Genomic DNA, 17,388 nt, shown 5'->3' with positions numbered 1-17,388 from the left:
AGCTTTTCTCTAATCACCAATTCTAAAATTTGATTCTGTGAAAATTCAGATTCACACTGTTGGTATTAAATATAAATTTTAGGTCCTGCATTATGTTTTCCTAATTCACAGAAAATATTATTTTCAAAATTGTTAATTCTATGCAACTCCTATAAAATGATCACTTATTTGCAAATTAAACAGATTTATGATTCCTTGACAAATAATCATGTTAAAAACCAAATGACAACAAAAGTAACAGAAATTATGCCACATCATATTTATAATGTAAATTCTCAAAAAAGACTCATTGCATAATCAATAATATGAGAGCTGTTCAAATTTCACTTCAGTCTCTAGTGTTCCCACTGTCCTCATTTCTAAACTTTATGTACTGATTGTTTTCACCTGGGAACAATGTGATGAAAACTAAATAAAACACTTAAGGTTAAAAAAAGGAGGTAAACAATGAGTAACTGTTAGATATTCAACAATTTTATTACTTAGGTATTTATGTTAATACACTTTTTATTTTGTAAGCATGTTCATGAAACACTTATTTCATGTTTCCACAAGGTGAATTGCTAAATACTTAACTCGACTGTAGTATTTTTTTCCACAATACAAAGGATACATAGGAACAATTAAAACATGTTTTTATGTCTCTCCTAGGTGCCTTTGATAACATCCTCTGTTAAAGGCCTTTTTCATTCCACTAATTAAGGGCTAAGATTGAGTTCAGTAGTGAGAATTATATGCAGTTAATTTGGGACCTCTTGGAGGATTCTGTAGTTCATTACTATCTTATCAGGCCACGAAATTCTTTTGCTATATGAAGAAAAGTCTCGCGTTAGTTACCTGCTGCTGAAAGTATCTGGCTATCCCCCGTCTCTGTACTGTATTGCGTTTTTAAGAGAATCCACTTGTAACACTTCTTGTCCTGAACTCTTTTTTGTCAAATTATGATTACACGTGGATACTGAGTGCTGCTAACCAAGCAGCTGTCCTCACTGGAGGCTGGCAACAAAAGGGGTGCCAATTATTTTCTACAGAAAATCTTCAGGAAAAACAACACTTGATGTGAAAAAGCTGCACTTTCATTACTCTCTGGTCCTATGTCAATATTTCTTTAAGTAATTGACTACAAGTCATAATTAACCAAGTGGGGACTACCAAGTTTTAACAAGTTAAAAACAGCTCGACTATAGTTTCAAACACATGTTTCTTTCTTTCCTGAGAGAGTGAAACAGTAAAAGATACAGTTAACACTCAAACTAATTTATTTTTACATATTTTATAATCAATATCATGATAAAAGAAACATCAACAACCTATGCAATAAAAGAATCTTGATGTTAATTTTTTTTTAGTTAAAGGAAAGACACTGGAGGCTGAGTCAATGATATCTGAAAATGATTTATGCTTCAGTGTCTGAAATTCCATAACAGTCAAGCACACAATGATCTAAGTGAACAGCTAAAATCTGATTATCCATGAGTAGTAACTAAAAAGGCCACACAGAGAAAATCTTTACCAGTAGATGAAACCTTCATGTTTTTAAATTTTATTAATCAATTTTTCAAAAAAACATAGGGGTAACAAAGCTTTTAGACTTAAATCCTGTGAAAGTATTATTTTTCACCCTTAGAAGAATGCTTAACAGACATCAACTTTCTCAATCTTGATTTTGAAGTAAGCTTAGCAGGAAAGAGCTTCAGCTAAATGGAAAGTGTATTAGAGTTTTAAATGCTTGATTGTCTTTCACGGATATAAATCAGTGTCTAGTTTCTGATTCCAACTTTATTTTTGGATAGTTATCCCAATTATAAATGCTTGTAGTTTCATGATAGTGTGTTTCTGGGCACATTGTTTTCTATTTAAAGCATTCCTTCTCAAAAACCAAACACTGTGGAAATTGAGTAGGTTCAAGAAGTAATTGTGGTGAATTAAAGAAACTTTATACAACACAACACATAGTAACTTGTGTTGTAAATGCCGAGGTCCATTTAAAGCACCTGAAGAGAAAGTTTTAGTATCACAAGATTCCTCTCTTCAAAAGTTACTTTATCATTTTTCTAAAGTAGAAAATAGTATGAGGAGCCAGAGGCATAAGCAAGTCAATGGTAATGTCCAGGGAAACAATAAAGTAACAAGAGGAAATGTAACTCGTGAAGTAAAGAATGATAGTAAAATGAAGTTGTCATGATATCTTCAGTCACATTTCATAGCAATGTTTTGTGTGGCATTGTGAGTAGTCAAATAATATCAATAAAAAGGAAGTTGCTTTAAATATCAAACATCTACATTTAATAAAAATGTTGGCCATAATATAATGATAATTTCCATATGGGTCAAGGGAGAATGAGAAGTTGTCAGTCAAAAGATACCAATTTTCACTACACAAAGGAAGTAAGTCCAAGAGATCTAGACATTAACATGTAAGTGACTATAGTGAAAAATATTGTATACTTCACAATCACTAAGAATTAACTTAAATCTTCTCACCACCAAATAATAAATATGCATGATGATTATTGAACACATTGGCCTTTGAAAATCTATACATATATGAAAATATCAAATGTAATATATGCATGCATATATATACATATATTAAAAATAAGTGCAAAAATTAGTGGTCAGATGGTATGTTCATGAATTTGGAACATCAAAAGTTGCCAAATGATGTTATATTCTAAAGGATTTGTTATGAAACCATTAACATACTGTTTCTTCATATAGCAAAAGAATTTCGTGGCCTGATAAGATAGTAATGAACTACAGAATCCTCCAAGAGGTCCCAAATTAACTGCATATAATTCTCACTACTGAACCCAATCTTAGCCCTTAATTAGTGGAATGAAAAAGGCCTTTAACAGAGTACATTTTCCATACAGTCTTTTACGTGTGTTTCTGTTAATACCATTTCCTGTGCTGTACCATGTCACTGGCCTATGAAGATGATGTCCCTGGCTTGCATAGTGTGAAGCTACTGTGGTCGCATAGTCCTATTCTGACACTTGGGACAGAGTCTTCTGAAAGGATGGACAAGAGGTGGGAACAAAGCCCCAACAGGAAAAAACTACATGACTGCTACAAAGAAAGATAATGCGACTGTGTTTCAGCAGCCATTTGCATATTGTAAATTTTGCTCTAAGTGCTAATCTCATTAAAATTAAAAAATAAATTCTAAAACTTTTATTATTATTATTATTATTATTATTATTATTATTATTTTGTACCAGGAATTAAACTCAGGACCTCATGCTTGCCAGGCAGGCGTTGTTCCACTGAGCTATATTCCCACAAACTAATGCTTACTAAAAATAGTTACATGCAGTTTATTAGCTAAATACCTTGATTCTGTATGTAAATAGCTTTCACTTATGGTTAAATTACTTTTAGTCAGCTCTATTTGACACACTAAGTATCACTTTTCTCCCATCAAAGCAAGCATGTTGTTTAGTTCCTATTTATAGCAATAAATTGCGACTTAGATCCAGAATGTCACTTCAGGGTCACCATATTAGGTAAGCCATATTTCCTTCAAGTTCCATGAATGATTATTTATAGTATTTGTAGTTTAATTAAAAAAAAACTAAGAAAATTGCTAGTGACCTCCATCTGGGTCTTGCTTCAGATGTAATTCCTTTTACTTTACTGCTGATCTGAGATTTCAGATTCATTTTTAAAGCCATGATATATTTTTTTTTCAAAAATTTCTGTGAAGTTTATCTATAGTTCAGCTTTTAAAGGATGTAGAAAAATGAACTAATAATCGTTGAAAAGAAATTGATGTTTTAGCACTACAAAAGACACAGCTCAAGATTAATAGCCTGCTCCATTATCTGTTAATGCCTTAGTTCTTTTTATCCAAAAATATTTCCTTAAAATTGTCATTTTCAATGATTAAAGATATTTATTTTTCTTTCCTTTTTCGGCATGTTTGCTTTATTCATGTAATAGGAAAACCAACATTGTGGAAGAAAAATAAAAGGTCCAATAAATTCTAATCCTCTGGGTCGCAGAGACCTATTGGAAATGTCATCATGCCACAAAATGTCTTCCTGTGTCATCACTGCAGTAACATCTGGCCACATTTGACCAGACAGAGCTCAGGTCCAAGGACGGGAATAACGAAGAGAGGGATATTCTGTCTAACACATAACTTAGACGATTAGAAGTACACTACATATCAGGAAATACAGTACACTGACTACAAAAGCAAACATACTAAAAGAAAAAAAGTGGTTGACAATAAAGCAAATATTTTAAAATTACACACTTAAATTTTTATTTAGCAGCACAAAGAGGCATCTAAATTGATGCTGCAGGTAAACACAATGAGAGCGCGTATAAGACCATTATTTTTTTCTAGCAAATGTTAAAATTACAAGATACCTACCACATAATTATGATGCTACGGAGCAGAGGTGATTATAAATTCAAAAGTGCTGTATATGTCACTTAACATAGTACTTTTGCTTTCTAGTAAAAAAGAAAACTAATAAAATGAAATCATGTTGGGACTGGGGATTGGCAAGTACGAGGTTTTAAGTTTGATACTCTGCCTGGTACACACATATACACACATACACAAGAAGAAATCATGCTGACATTTTTAAATTAAACTCCATACTTCCACATTCAATAATACTAGTTTAATTAGCACTCATGTTGTTGATTAAAAGATAAACAATGAGCTGGGATTTAGCTCAGCAGCACAAGCACCTGCTTGGCAAGTGCAAGGTGGTGAGTTCAATCCCTGGTACAAAAACAAACAAACAAAAAGATAAACAATGAAAAGTCAGTTGTTTCTGTGATATAAAGAAAATTACTGAATTTTAATCTTAACATAATGCCAGAACCACTAACAAGTACTATCCTATTGGGACTAATATTTAACTGTTAATTTTTCAAAGATTTTACTGAGTGATATATACACAATATTATATTAAATTATATATATGTATTTATTCTTTTAAAATTGTGTCTGTTCATCTGCATTACCAACTTGAAAAGATGAAGAGACTTTGAAAGAAGTGATTGGATTGTGAGGAGACTAACCTCATCAATGGGTGAGTTTATCATTGAGTTTACAACTAAGTGGGCTTTAGGGTGTGGGTCCGGCTGGAGGAAGCAGGCCCCAGAGACAGGACCTCGGGGACTGCATCTGTCCATCAACTCTCTTTGGTTTTGCCCTGTTCTCCCACCCTTCTGGGGTATTTTGAGCTGTCTTCCTGTGAATGCTCTACTGCCATGATATTTGAGCCTTAAAATTAAACAATCATGATTTGAAAACTCTGAAAATATGAACCAAAATAAGCTTTTCTTTTAAATTATGAGGTTTGGAAGTTTTGTCCAGCAACAGAAAAGTGAACAGTTCAGAAAATTTCCAATAGAGAAGTGGGGTCATTACTGTAGCTACACATGACCATGGGGGCTCAGAAGCCTTTGTAACTATTTCTCAGGAGGAATGTGTGATTTGGTGATGTGGGCTTCAGACTCCTAGAAAGCTATAAACAGAGACTGATAGATGATTATCACAGTAGCTCAGAAGCTCTGAATGTTAAACAGAATTTAGAATAAAAATTGTACTCAAGAAGCTTTAGACTTCTGATGGAAAAAGAGAATTCTTTTGACAATTGGACAAGAGACCAAAATGCTATATTCTTACAAATCATTTTTCTACAGTTTATCCACACGCTAAAATTCTGTAAGGCGGAGTTCAAGGATGATGCATTAATTGGTCTAGTGGAGCAAAAATACTATAAGACCAGCATCCCTGCCTGCTACGAGATCCTGAGAGGCTGCTGAGTCCCTGGGAGTGGAGTGAAGCTGCAGTGGATACCACAGAAACTTGGAGATGCCAGGAAAATGGAACATGGTCCAAAAAGTTATAAGCAAGGAGCAGAACCAGCAGAAGAATGAGGTCATGGTGTATTTGAAGATCAAATGTATTTGAAAGATATAAGGTTATTGAGAAATTAATCATAGTTTAAAGATGGGTAATTAAGTGTCAAATTGATAAAGTGATAGTCTTCAATCAGTTGAGCTTCACTGTAGTCTTGACTGGACTGAGAGACTCCTAGAGAGGTATCAGATTGTGAGGGCAGTAACTTCATTAAAACTGAGTTTGTATTTGAATGGGCTTTTAGGACATGGGGTATAGTTTAAGGAAATGGGTCAAGAGAGCATAATCTTGCGGACTATATTAGTCACTGAAAGTTTCTTCTTTGGCTCTTTGTAATCTGCTCTGCTTTCCAGCTGCCATGAGTGTAGCAGCTTTCCTCTGTGATGCTTTTCCCCCAGGGGGACTGAGATCTCTGAAAGTATGGGCCAAAATGAAGCTCTGTGCATTTAGATTGTAAATGTAAGAAATTTTTGCCCCCGAACAGAAAAGCGACAAATGTGATTCTCAAACAATCATAAAATTCAGATATCTATCTACCTAATATATTGTATGCTCTAAATACATTAAACACTAACAATCAGTAAACTGAACATTTTCAGTAAGAATATATATATGTATATATATACATATATATATATTCATCTATATCATATATAATGTATATTTATTTTTATTCTTAACAACCTAGACCATGCAAGTGTCATAAAGACATCTACAAAAATATATTTAATATTTGGAAGCCTCTTGATAAGAGTTTTAGTTTTCAAGTTATAAAACTTTTTTCATACTTGAATTAACAAAACAATTATATAATGCAGAAACGAATGCAGAATCATTATATGTATTTTAATATGAGTAAATGGCAAGTGAGAAATAAGTGACATGCCCAAATTCACATAAAAGCTAAATAATATTCTTAGACTAGGTCCTCTAATTCAATTTCAGTATTTAGTTGTTCAAATCTGGAGTGTTCCCTGAAAGTCCACATGTTAAAGGTGATTCCTGAGACTGGGAGGCTGTAGAAACAAGAGTTGGGGCTTGGTGAGTGCTGTGCAGTCATCATGAACACATGCTCTGAGGAATTATGACTCAGGCTGTCTCTCTGTGCTCACGATGCGAGCAGGGTTACTTCACCACAAACTTCATGCAGTCTTGTGCTGCCCCTTTCTCATCAGAGGACTGAAACTATTAAGTCTTTCTCATCTAGACTGGAATCTCTAAAACTGTAGGCAAAATTAAACTGTTTCTTTTCACGAACTGACAATCATACCTTAATTGACTAATACATTTATTTCACTGCCCCTCATCTCTGAACTATGGTGGAGAGATTTATGCATTCTAGTTAATACCTCCATGAGATACTCTTAGAAACTGGTTCACATTTATTTACTATTCTTACCATATTGAGTTTTTGTTAAAAACATGTTTTTCTTACTTTCATGCTATTCTGTTACTTAAAATGAAACATATTTAAGGAGACGTGGAAGCCAATCTGAGAAAAAAAACTGTCAATTTGCCTATTTATTAGTGATATATTTTTGAAAACAATAAAATATACATCTTAAATAAAAGTTATCAAATAAATGTTTCCTAGATGTGAATGTATGGGCTAGTAACTAAAGCAATGATTTCCTTTATTTTTTAGCCTTGACTAGTAACAGTTCTTAAAGCAAATCCCACAATTACTATTATACTTCATATTGTATTGAGACAATATACTAGGTGTTATAATATCTATTAAGTACATTTAATAATATGTTACCATGGTGATATAAAATTTCATATTTTTAAACCACTTAGAAATTTTGAATTATTCACATTTTACTTTAAAATAATAGAATTTAAGTTATGCAAACATCAGAAGTACTATTGAGTACTTTGAATATAAGCATTTTACTATTTAGCCACAAAGAAAGATAAATTTGAGTTTTTAGGAAAACGATTGCATTCTGAGAACAAAATGTTAAATGACATTAAACAAGTGCACAAGTTGAATACCACATGGCTTTTCTTATATGAGTTAGGAAAAATGTATAAAGCAAAATAAATGATAGGTAATAAGAATTAGGAGGATAGATCTTTCTCAGTGGAGAAGGGGATCGCCAGGTGGAAGGGAAGGAGTACTGTAAAAGGAATTAAAGTGTGTTATGTACTTGTAATAATTCTCCACAAGACATATAAATAGTATATATACTATATGCGTATACAAAGTAGGATAAAAATAAATATAATTTTGTAATGTCATTAGTAGTATTACTTAAAATGTAGTTAACTGAATATAACTAAATTTCATGGGCAATGTTGCATTTGTAAATCAATTTTTAAATTTTCAATTTAGACAAAAAGTGCATTTAGCTACCAGGACTCATTTAATTTTACATAAATATTAATCTCTTTGAGACTGTGGCAAATCTGATTGGTTTTCAATGTGAAATTAAAATGCAAAAATAAACTTCTCTTGGGCTTACTTATGAATAGAATTTTTCACTAATCATTATTTAACAGAGAGCTGTATAATGATCAGTATTTGACATTTTCATGTGGTAGATTTCAAAGCTTGAAACCACAAAAAGTAGGTCCACCCCAAAATACTGTTTATCTTAGAGTCTTGCAAACTTTGTCCCTGTGAAAAGAGCAAACTTAGCAGCAACCCTTTGAATTCTATTCCTCTGTTGTAATCTGCAAGTGACAGAGCCACAGCCACTGCTAGTGAGTAGCCTAGCAGCAAATGGGAAAATAAACAGGTTAAAATAAATTAAGAAAATTTATTTATCTTTAAAACATGTTTTGATGTAATTACTGTTAACTTTATCACTGAGTAGTAAGTACTTATATTTTGCAATGTTGTTGAAAAGTAAGCACAAAATATTCATTGTAAAAATGTTACTATAGCGTGAGGGCAACTACTGGCAAGGCCGAGGGCTATGGGGAAGGGGGCCCCCCTCACCAAGCCGGCCTTGGCTCCCTACTCACTCAGAACCACGAGAAGGGCACCCCTTGACTCTGGAGGTGCAGGCACATTTTTAACCAGCAAGAAAAAGTCACCCTGGACTGGCATTTCTGGAGCAGAGCGGGGTTTGGGGCTCCCGTGAGGAGCCAGGACCCCTCAGCGCTGCCCTGTCATCACCTTGACCATTTCCAGGTTGCTGTTGGAAGAATCGGTCCCGCAGCCCCGCGTGCCCAGGTGGTGCCAGGCGTGCACTAGCCTGAGCCCCAGAGTTTGGGGTCATTGCTCCCACTGCCTGTCAAGGAGCTGCCCGGCCTCCTGCACACTCTACAGCTCCTCAGGTCTCGGCCTGCCTGCCCCAACCCTAGTGACCCTCTCTCAATCCCAGGAACTGGGCTGTCAGAGGCCCAGGATTTTATGATTCAATAAAATCACCAATAAGCTGGTGATACATTAAATGTTCATTTTTCTAGTATTACAAATAAGTTTATGCAATAAGAAATAATTTATAACATTATCTGATCACAAATAATAGAAATATTCCTTTAAAACTCAGTAAGCATTTCTATGTGCATCTGAAAAGAATATGTACACAGCAGATTTATTTGCAATTTTGTGAGGTCTTCCTCTGATCTTTATAGTATTTATTCTTGAATCTTTACTACTCACATGTAGTGATTTAAGAGTACATTTTCCTTTTAAATACACTAATGTTTTTCATCATGTAAATAGTATTTGAGTAAAAATTGTGGCTTTAAAAATAGCTTTCATACTTTAAAGAATTTCAAAATTTTCAATAATCGAGGCAAACCTAACTAAATTACTTTGTATTTTATTTCATTTGCGAAAATCAGACAAGAAGCATATAAAACAGAATTATGATACAAAATTTTTTATATCAATTTAAAATTTACCCATTCCAAAATAACCCAAAATGGACTGCTCATTATAAGTATAGTTCAATTGATTTTCAAAATATTTATTCAAGTTTTTCAAAGGTAAACTGTCATAGTTTTAAAAATTGGTCCATTTTATAATCACAGTATTGGAATTATTTTGATACCTTTCTAGGCAATGTAAAATTATTAAAACTCATGTATGTAATTGGATTCATAAATTGTGATTGATAACTTAAAGATATGAAGAGGCCTCTTCATCCTGTGTTATCTATAATTTGGTATATTCGTAGAACAAATTTCAGGTCATAGATTTTAAAACAAGAAGTTTTTACCGCTCAGAAAATAGTATATTTACTTTTGGCTCCCTAATGCTGCTTATAAAACTAGATATAATTAATTTTGTACTCTGCCACATGTAGGTTTCAAGATAGCCATGAACACTGGAGAAGGCAACAGGGTATCTATAAAACATGTAACAGTACAGATTTGGAGGAACACTTGACACAAGTTGTTGGAGGGGGGAGATATCTGTCCACTTACCTCATCTTAGTTCCAAAGTAGAGGAGGAAAGATAAGTCCTTCTATTTTAGAAACACCATATTCTAACCATCTCCAGGAATGAAATGTGTGCCAATAGCCTGGAATATGATCAAAGTAATTTAAAAGATACTTTTGCAAAGTCAGCACCGAGAGAACTTTTATGATAACCAAGCAAGACAAATATCACCTGAAAATTCACGGCTATTGTTTTATTTAAGTGACCTTAGTCTTAGCCAGCTTTGGTGCTACAGTCCTCTAATTTCGGCTTTAGAGAGGGTAAAGAGTCAGGAGGATCACCATCCCAGGCCACTTAGTAAGAGCTTTTCTAAAAATTAAATTGGAAATTTGGCTGGGGATATAGTTCAGTGATTCTTGAGATCAATGTCCAATACCTCAAAATAAACAAAACAAAACATACAATATTTTAAATCCTTGAGGTTTAGGAAAAATAACTCTCCTGAAGTCTGAGGAGATATTGGACGAACCTATGAGAGAAGTGGTCAAGAATCAAAAAGAGAACAAGGCCCCACAGGTGACATATCAGAGCTCATGTTCACAAACCTCATCAAGCAGCCATAAAAGTCTACCTGGAGACCTGAGAAAGCACTACTCAGGTTATTAACCAGAAGAAAGCAAGAAAAGGAAAGGTACTAAACTGTGATGACATTATCACGGATGCTTTTCCTCCTTAGGAAAGCCTTAAACTAAAAGCAAAGCAAAAATATTTTAAGGAAATAAAATATTGTACAAATATCTCCCATTGATATAGACAGAAATAAACAAATACTGCTTTACAAAATTTAGGATTTATAAGAGAGTATCATCATGATGTGAGTGAAGCAAGGCTAGTCCAACAATGAGAAATAAATTATTTACCAATTAAAAGACTAAAGATGGTTAATGGCAAATTTGTCATACATGTGGGACAAAGAGGAAAAGATTAAAAAGAATTATAAGTAGGAATTATTTTTTCAAACACCTATTACAATGGTGTTTTAATATTCATATTCAAAATCAGAGTTAAAGACCTAGTGAGGCCAATAAGTAAATGAAAAAAAAAATAGGGTAAACATGTCAAACTCCAACCTGTATATGTGAATGTGTGTTAGTTATAGTATCAATTGTGTCTCAATAAAATGATCAAATAATTAAGGGAATAATCAGCAAAAAATAAATGAACTAGAATTAAAAAGCAGAAAATTGATTATGTAAAACTACTTGACAGTTGTACATGGTACTATTTTAATGTAAAATATATCAATAAATAGAAAATGAGAAAATATGTCACTCTTTGCAAATGAGATGATTAGCCAAATAAAATATCAATAAAAATCCAAAACATGTTTACAATCCAGTGATAAGCTGTAAGAAACAAAATCAGTATATAAATTATATATGTGAAATATCCATTATCACAGGAAAACCAGTGGAATTCTTACACATAAATTGAAAATAATAAAACTTCCTCTTCCGTAGTCCTCCTGGTGTTTGTTATCCCTGTGTTCTCTGGGCTTCCTCTTGTGACATTCCAGCTTACTAAACATTTTTCACACTTACAGATAAGAAAATTAAACAGGTTTTCATTGTACTTTCATCCAAGCAGTCCCTGCTGTCCTTCTTATTCTTTAATGATTATGCTGTCGGACTGTGAATCAGCTGTGTATTGAAGTTATAAATGTGACATAAGGTGCTTTTATGAAAGCCATTTTGCATATCTACATCTTCTTCCCTGCATTTTGTTCTGGCTTCTACTCAAAAACCTAATGGGCTGGGAAGGCAATAAGGACCCAAGAAAGATTTGAAAGTTTTATTAAATGACTACTTTTTAAGTCATGCAAGGAAACAATAACTATCACAAAAGTCTTCAAAATCTGAGGTATGAAAAAGAGTGGGGTTATTGGCCACCAAAAAAAAAAAAAGTGCAAAACAAGACAAGAAAATCTTGCACAGAAAGAGCCTGAGAACGTTCCACAAATCTCCTGCTGCTCCAGGGGAGCAGGAGAAATCAAGAGCGAGGCTTGGCTATGAAATCCTTAGGAAATCTGAGGATGAAATGAGAAGCAATACACACATAAGGCTGAAGACTGGAGCCCATGGTAGGGCCACACATGAAGCGAAATCATGCTCAAAGGACCAAAACAGAAACAGCAAATGGCATCTTTCAACTGACAACCTACACTCAAAGATGGTTGTTACCCTGCATTCATTAGATGACCTCACTATGTCAGACTCTGCAATGAGTCATTGAAAAGGCTTAATTCATGTTTTATGAAACAAAAGCTGGTCAAAACAGTAGAAGACAGGATTTTCTTGGTGTGATGATTAGTTTTTTCCTCCAAATGTGATGGGGATTTCCTTATGATTTAAGCTTAAATATCATAATTGATCATGTATTTTTTCTGTATATTACTTTTTAGGCTTGTGAAAAGTAGTAAGTGTTTTCACAGTTGTACCTTTTTCAAATAACCACAAGTAAGAAATTCCAAATATTTTAAAAGACTTACCAAAGTAGAGGGTCTTTGAGTTTGATCTCCATACTGAAAAAAAGAAAAAGTAGAGGGTCGTATAAGAGAATGTATAACACTGTGATAGAAAAATACCCATTGAAATTTAAGAGGGAAATATAGAAAATCAGAGTGCCTTTGGGGACTAAATTGTATATTAGTGAATCAAGGGAATTTCTATGAATCAAGTAATTAAACAAAGGCTTTAAATTGAGTAACTCAACAATTCAGTCACTCTACGTGGAATCAGAACTTACATTTTTTTTTAAAGATGTGTTTGCAATTTCTTTGGGAATCTGAAAGCTGGTCTTTTCAGGCTGGTTAAAAAAAAAATCAAAGCTGAAAGATGTGTATCTATTCAATTATTTCAAGAGGAACTGTTTCCGGGGCTTAGGAGGGTATTCCTGATCCACCTTTTTGCCTAGTAATGTTGGAGGGGTCTTCTTGGGAAGCTCCAGGACATTCTCCATGAGTCCAGCCCCAACGCACTGCAACGCCTGTGCCATTGGTACGTTACAGCGGATCCTACACAGCAGCTGCCCTGGTGGGGAGTCAGGGAAAGCTGAGAGGTCGGGTCCACGTGGAGGTTCCCGACTGGTAGGATGCTTCTACTTCCGGAAACATTCTGTTACTGTAGATTTTCCTCAGGGTAGGAATGGCAACAATGTTTTCCCCTCAAGCTGTGGAGAGACTCTGAGATACTGTTACTAAATGTTAGTAACAAGATATTGTTACTAACACTGTGGTAGTGTATTGTTATCTTCTCTACACTGAGGACACTCTGGTGCAGTTCACTAGACCAAAACAAAGCCAAACTGAAAAAACAACAAAAGAAAATTCTTGTCATCCAGGAAAACACTGAATGTCCAGTTCTGCCAGTGATTAAAATGGTAAGCCTTTTAATTGGTCCCAAGTATAAACATGCTCATTTGGCCAAATTCCCAATCAACATTAATAACGCTAAAGTCATTTGCTCATCTACATTTTTAATGGACTTACTCATCTTGGTATTATTTTATTCTTGTCTACATTTTACACCGTAATTTTCTCCATATGTAAAGTCAAAAGAAAAGTATTCCAGGTTTTGGCTTTTAAAACACCAACAAGCACTCTATTGTATCCACTTACAAACAAACATCTCTCTGTGCATGTAGTGTAGCTGTTCCTTAGTTCAAATGGAGATTTACATCTTAGCCTGATGCTGGTGTAACAAGTGGACTTTAGGATTTGACACAGGTAGTTAACTTTAGTTCAGGGAACACCAAGATGACAAACTCAAATTTTATTAATTTTGGCAGGCCTCATAACAAATATTATCAGTTTGGCCTGGAATCAGATAATCTTAGCAGGCCCAGTAGGGAAGCAAACAGATTACACAGAGAAAAAATGAAGACCAGGTGGGAAGGAGGCAGCAGCTGATACAGCTGTGCATTTAAGACCCTCTCTACTGAATTACCTTGGCCTTTATTCTGTTTTGCCTCGTTAGGCTAAACAGCATGATTTTTCCCACCAGCACAGCTGCACCTGAGGAGCCTGCGCAGGAGCATCCTGACTATCTGCCTGCACTCTCGGGCTTACCTGAGGCTCTCTGTTCATGACTACCAGAAACTGAAAATCTTCATTTCTAATTTCATGATAAAACCCGAAAAAGGTATCTGTTAACTTCATCTACTTTAAGTGGAACTCAGGTCCTTGTTCTTTGACACAAAGTATATTAGATAATTACAAAGGAAAAAATACAGGTTTTCCAGGTAAAGAATCAAGATGATTGTGACACATCCGAGAGCATTTTTCTTTCTGCATGTCTCTTCTACTTCATTTCATTTTTACTGCTTCCTTCATATTGTGCAACTTTCTTTTTGTGTGCACAGGATCCTTTGCTGTTGCCCGACAGCACGCAGTGATGTTGCATTTGGCTTGATATCCATCTTTTTCTATCACTGCAGTCTTGTCTTCTGTTTTCTGCTGTTTCCTAGCTGACCTCTCAGCCTGTCCTGTGGGTTACAGATTCTCAGTGAACAGCTCACACAAGTATAGATGTTCCCTACAAACAAGAGAATAGTAAGAACAGCAAAAGAATATAATGCAGTAATTTGAAAATATATTTTAGTAGCTAAACACACCACTAATATCATCAAGTATTGTTAGTTCTGTCCAGTCAAATGGCTACAATCATTTCCCTCCTAAGTCACATTTCAAATTAAACCTTGTATGTTTCCGTGTCTCTGCACTATGTTGTCTTTATGTTTGCCTCTATTTTTCTCTACTTGCTTTAATTATTTGTTATAAAAATACAGAAAAAGTACATTAATTCTTCGTAGTGTTGTAGTTTAATAGTTAGTAAAGAATATGTTCTGGTGTCATTGGTTATCCCCAGAGTACTTCACAATTAGTCTGAAATTTTAGCTAAATTTCATAAAATTCAGACAATTTCAAACTATTTGACAGACGCTTTGCTGTGCTCACAAAGGACACTGTCTTTGTTTATAGCTTAAATATTTATTTGGTGAAAAAGTGACCTATCTCACAGTTATTTATCCTTCAGAAAAGAGAATCCTTTTATCTGCCCTTAGCATGACTGAGCCCATTCAATTACAACTTGGTTTCCATCTATGAGTATTACAACTTACCTCTTTTCTAAATAGGATATATATGTAACTTTCCTTCTTGAATGCCATTTTTATGCCTTGACTTCCTTGAATTCTGTATAATTAAATATATTTTTCCATAATTTTATTTTTTACACCCTTATTGCCTGTACTATAAAAAAGTACATGATACTTACACTCACAAAAAATATGTGTAGCAATTTTGATTATTGATTCAACCTGGTATTCCTAGATTGAGACAAAGAGAGAGAACGTAAGGACAAACATTAAAGAATGAATTTTTTAAAACTATTTGCTTTTTCCCTCCTCAGATTTCAGGATGTATTTAGAGGAGGGAATGAAGATTTCATCTACCAGACATCATCCACACATCTCCCAGAAGGCAATAAGTGGAAAAAAAGGGCACACGAATGCTTTGTCTGTGACTTCCATTCTACCATGTGATTAAAATGTAACCACCAACTGAAAAAAGAATGAGGAGAAGCCAGTAGGAGCCAATACTTACAATAATTTGAACCAGGTATGTCAATCCAGCAAAATTCACTAACAGCAAATGTTGGGGGCCCTGGCTGGGTGATATGAGGCCTGTAGGAAAGAGTGAAGCCTGAGCTAGATTACCCCTCCCATCGAGTGTGCCAAGATGGCGCTCATGTCCTGCTTCCTGCCTAGTAAACAACACGCCCTGTAAGATAGTCCGCCCAGCAACAACTGACGTTAGCCAATCAGCTTGCCTTGCCTACTTTAATATGATTGGACACTGTATCCGTATATATACTGGTGCCACCCTTGGGGAGAGGCAGAATAGGAAGGAAAATCGCTGAGAGAAGCACGCAGGGAGCCGCAGAGAGCGGACCAGAGGAGGCTTCCCTCGGGCGGGATCGAAGATCCCGGAGCAGGCTATATGGAGAGAGAGAATAAACGGAAAGGTTGTCCGCCTATAACTCTTGTCGTGTGTTTTTCCTGCCGGCCGGGACCGACACCGACATTTGGTGGCCCGTACGGGGGATGATCACCCCCGAGACGAGGCGGACAACGCTCCAGTATTGCCCTGCAGGACAGGTGAGTAGGGGATAAACCTGGGCTCTGGGTGGCGCGCACCTACAGGGCTTTTTAGACTCCCCTCAAGCTCACGTGTACGTGGCAGGTTAGCCTCACACGGTGAGAACAAACTTCTCAGTGACAGGCATGGGCAACTTACCCACTAAGAGTTCCAAGTCACTGGTAAGAGCAGTAAAAGACCTGCTCAAGATTTCAGGCATATCAATAAGTTCCAAGACACTTGCAGAATTTCTCCAACAAATAGATGAGGCGGCACCCTGGTTCCTGCCGACGGGGCATTTGTCCCTGCCTTGTTGGGAGAAATTGGGTAAAGATTTAGAACGAGCAAAAGAGGAGTGCCGGCTTCCACTTTCGGTTCGGCCGCTCTGGGAGATGATTCATACCTGCCTCAAAGGGGAGAGGAACGGGGCTAAAGATAGCGCGGACGGGCTCTCTCGGGCCCGCCGAGCTTTTGAGGGGGCCCGCTCAGAGTCCTCCCGGGAGGGGTCCGTCGCAGGGAGCGTGCGAGGGCGCTCGCGAGAGCGAGACAAGAGAGAGGCGCCCCCTGCCTCGGATCCCTCAGGCTCAGATACCTCGGAAGGCGAGGACAATGAGGTAAGTGACTCCCCTAATCCCTTCGCAGCCTTACGTAGAGATCTAGTCAAGATACAGACAGACCTAAAAAAGGAAAAAGAACTCTTGAGCACTCCCCAACGGAAGGTCATAGAGCCTTCCGCGCCACCCTGGGGGGTCCCAAACGCCAGCTCCTATGGTGAGATGACAGCCTGGGGCCCACCTCTGTCGCCACCCCCATGGAGGGAGTGGCCTGGACCGTTGTCACATGCAGAGCCGCCATCTTATTTGCCTGGCGACCCGCCATCTTGTGCCCTAAAGGCTGGTCGGCCATGTTGTAAAGAGGCGCCATTTTGTGATAGGGAGAGACAGTCATCTCACAGGG

General features: G+C 36.1%; 1 protein-coding gene across 14 annotated transcripts in view; it reads right to left on the bottom strand.

Moving 5' to 3' along the window:
• The window catches only part of LOC101789162 (histone H1.8-like), a 109,595-nt gene that overhangs the window by 51,552 nt on the left and 40,655 nt on the right, over positions 1 to 17,388 (bottom strand). For 12 of the 14 annotated variants that reach the window (XR_010046123.1, XR_010046120.1, XR_010046124.1 and 9 more), the window contains exons 3-6: positions 15,569 to 15,620; positions 13,041 to 14,827; positions 12,784 to 12,816; positions 10,280 to 10,377 (exon numbers count right to left, since the gene is read on the bottom strand). The gene's annotated coding sequence lies outside the window, so the exon portion shown is untranslated. Of the gene's footprint in view, positions 1 to 837; positions 6,910 to 10,279; positions 10,378 to 12,783; positions 12,817 to 13,040; positions 14,828 to 15,568; positions 15,621 to 17,388 lie in introns of all 14 variants that reach the window. The other 2 variants (XR_010046112.1, XR_010046118.1) reach the window with 2 other exon arrangements.

This window comes from Cavia porcellus, unplaced genomic scaffold (assembly GCF_034190915.1).
Source record: "Cavia porcellus strain 051 isolate PalLab524CR breed Dunkin Hartley unplaced genomic scaffold, mCavPor4.1 scaffold_155, whole genome shotgun sequence".
Classification (NCBI taxonomy): domain Eukaryota; kingdom Metazoa; phylum Chordata; class Mammalia; order Rodentia; family Caviidae; genus Cavia; species Cavia porcellus.
The sequence above is the reverse complement of the archived record's forward strand: the minus strand, read 5'-3'. Positions and strand labels throughout refer to the sequence as shown.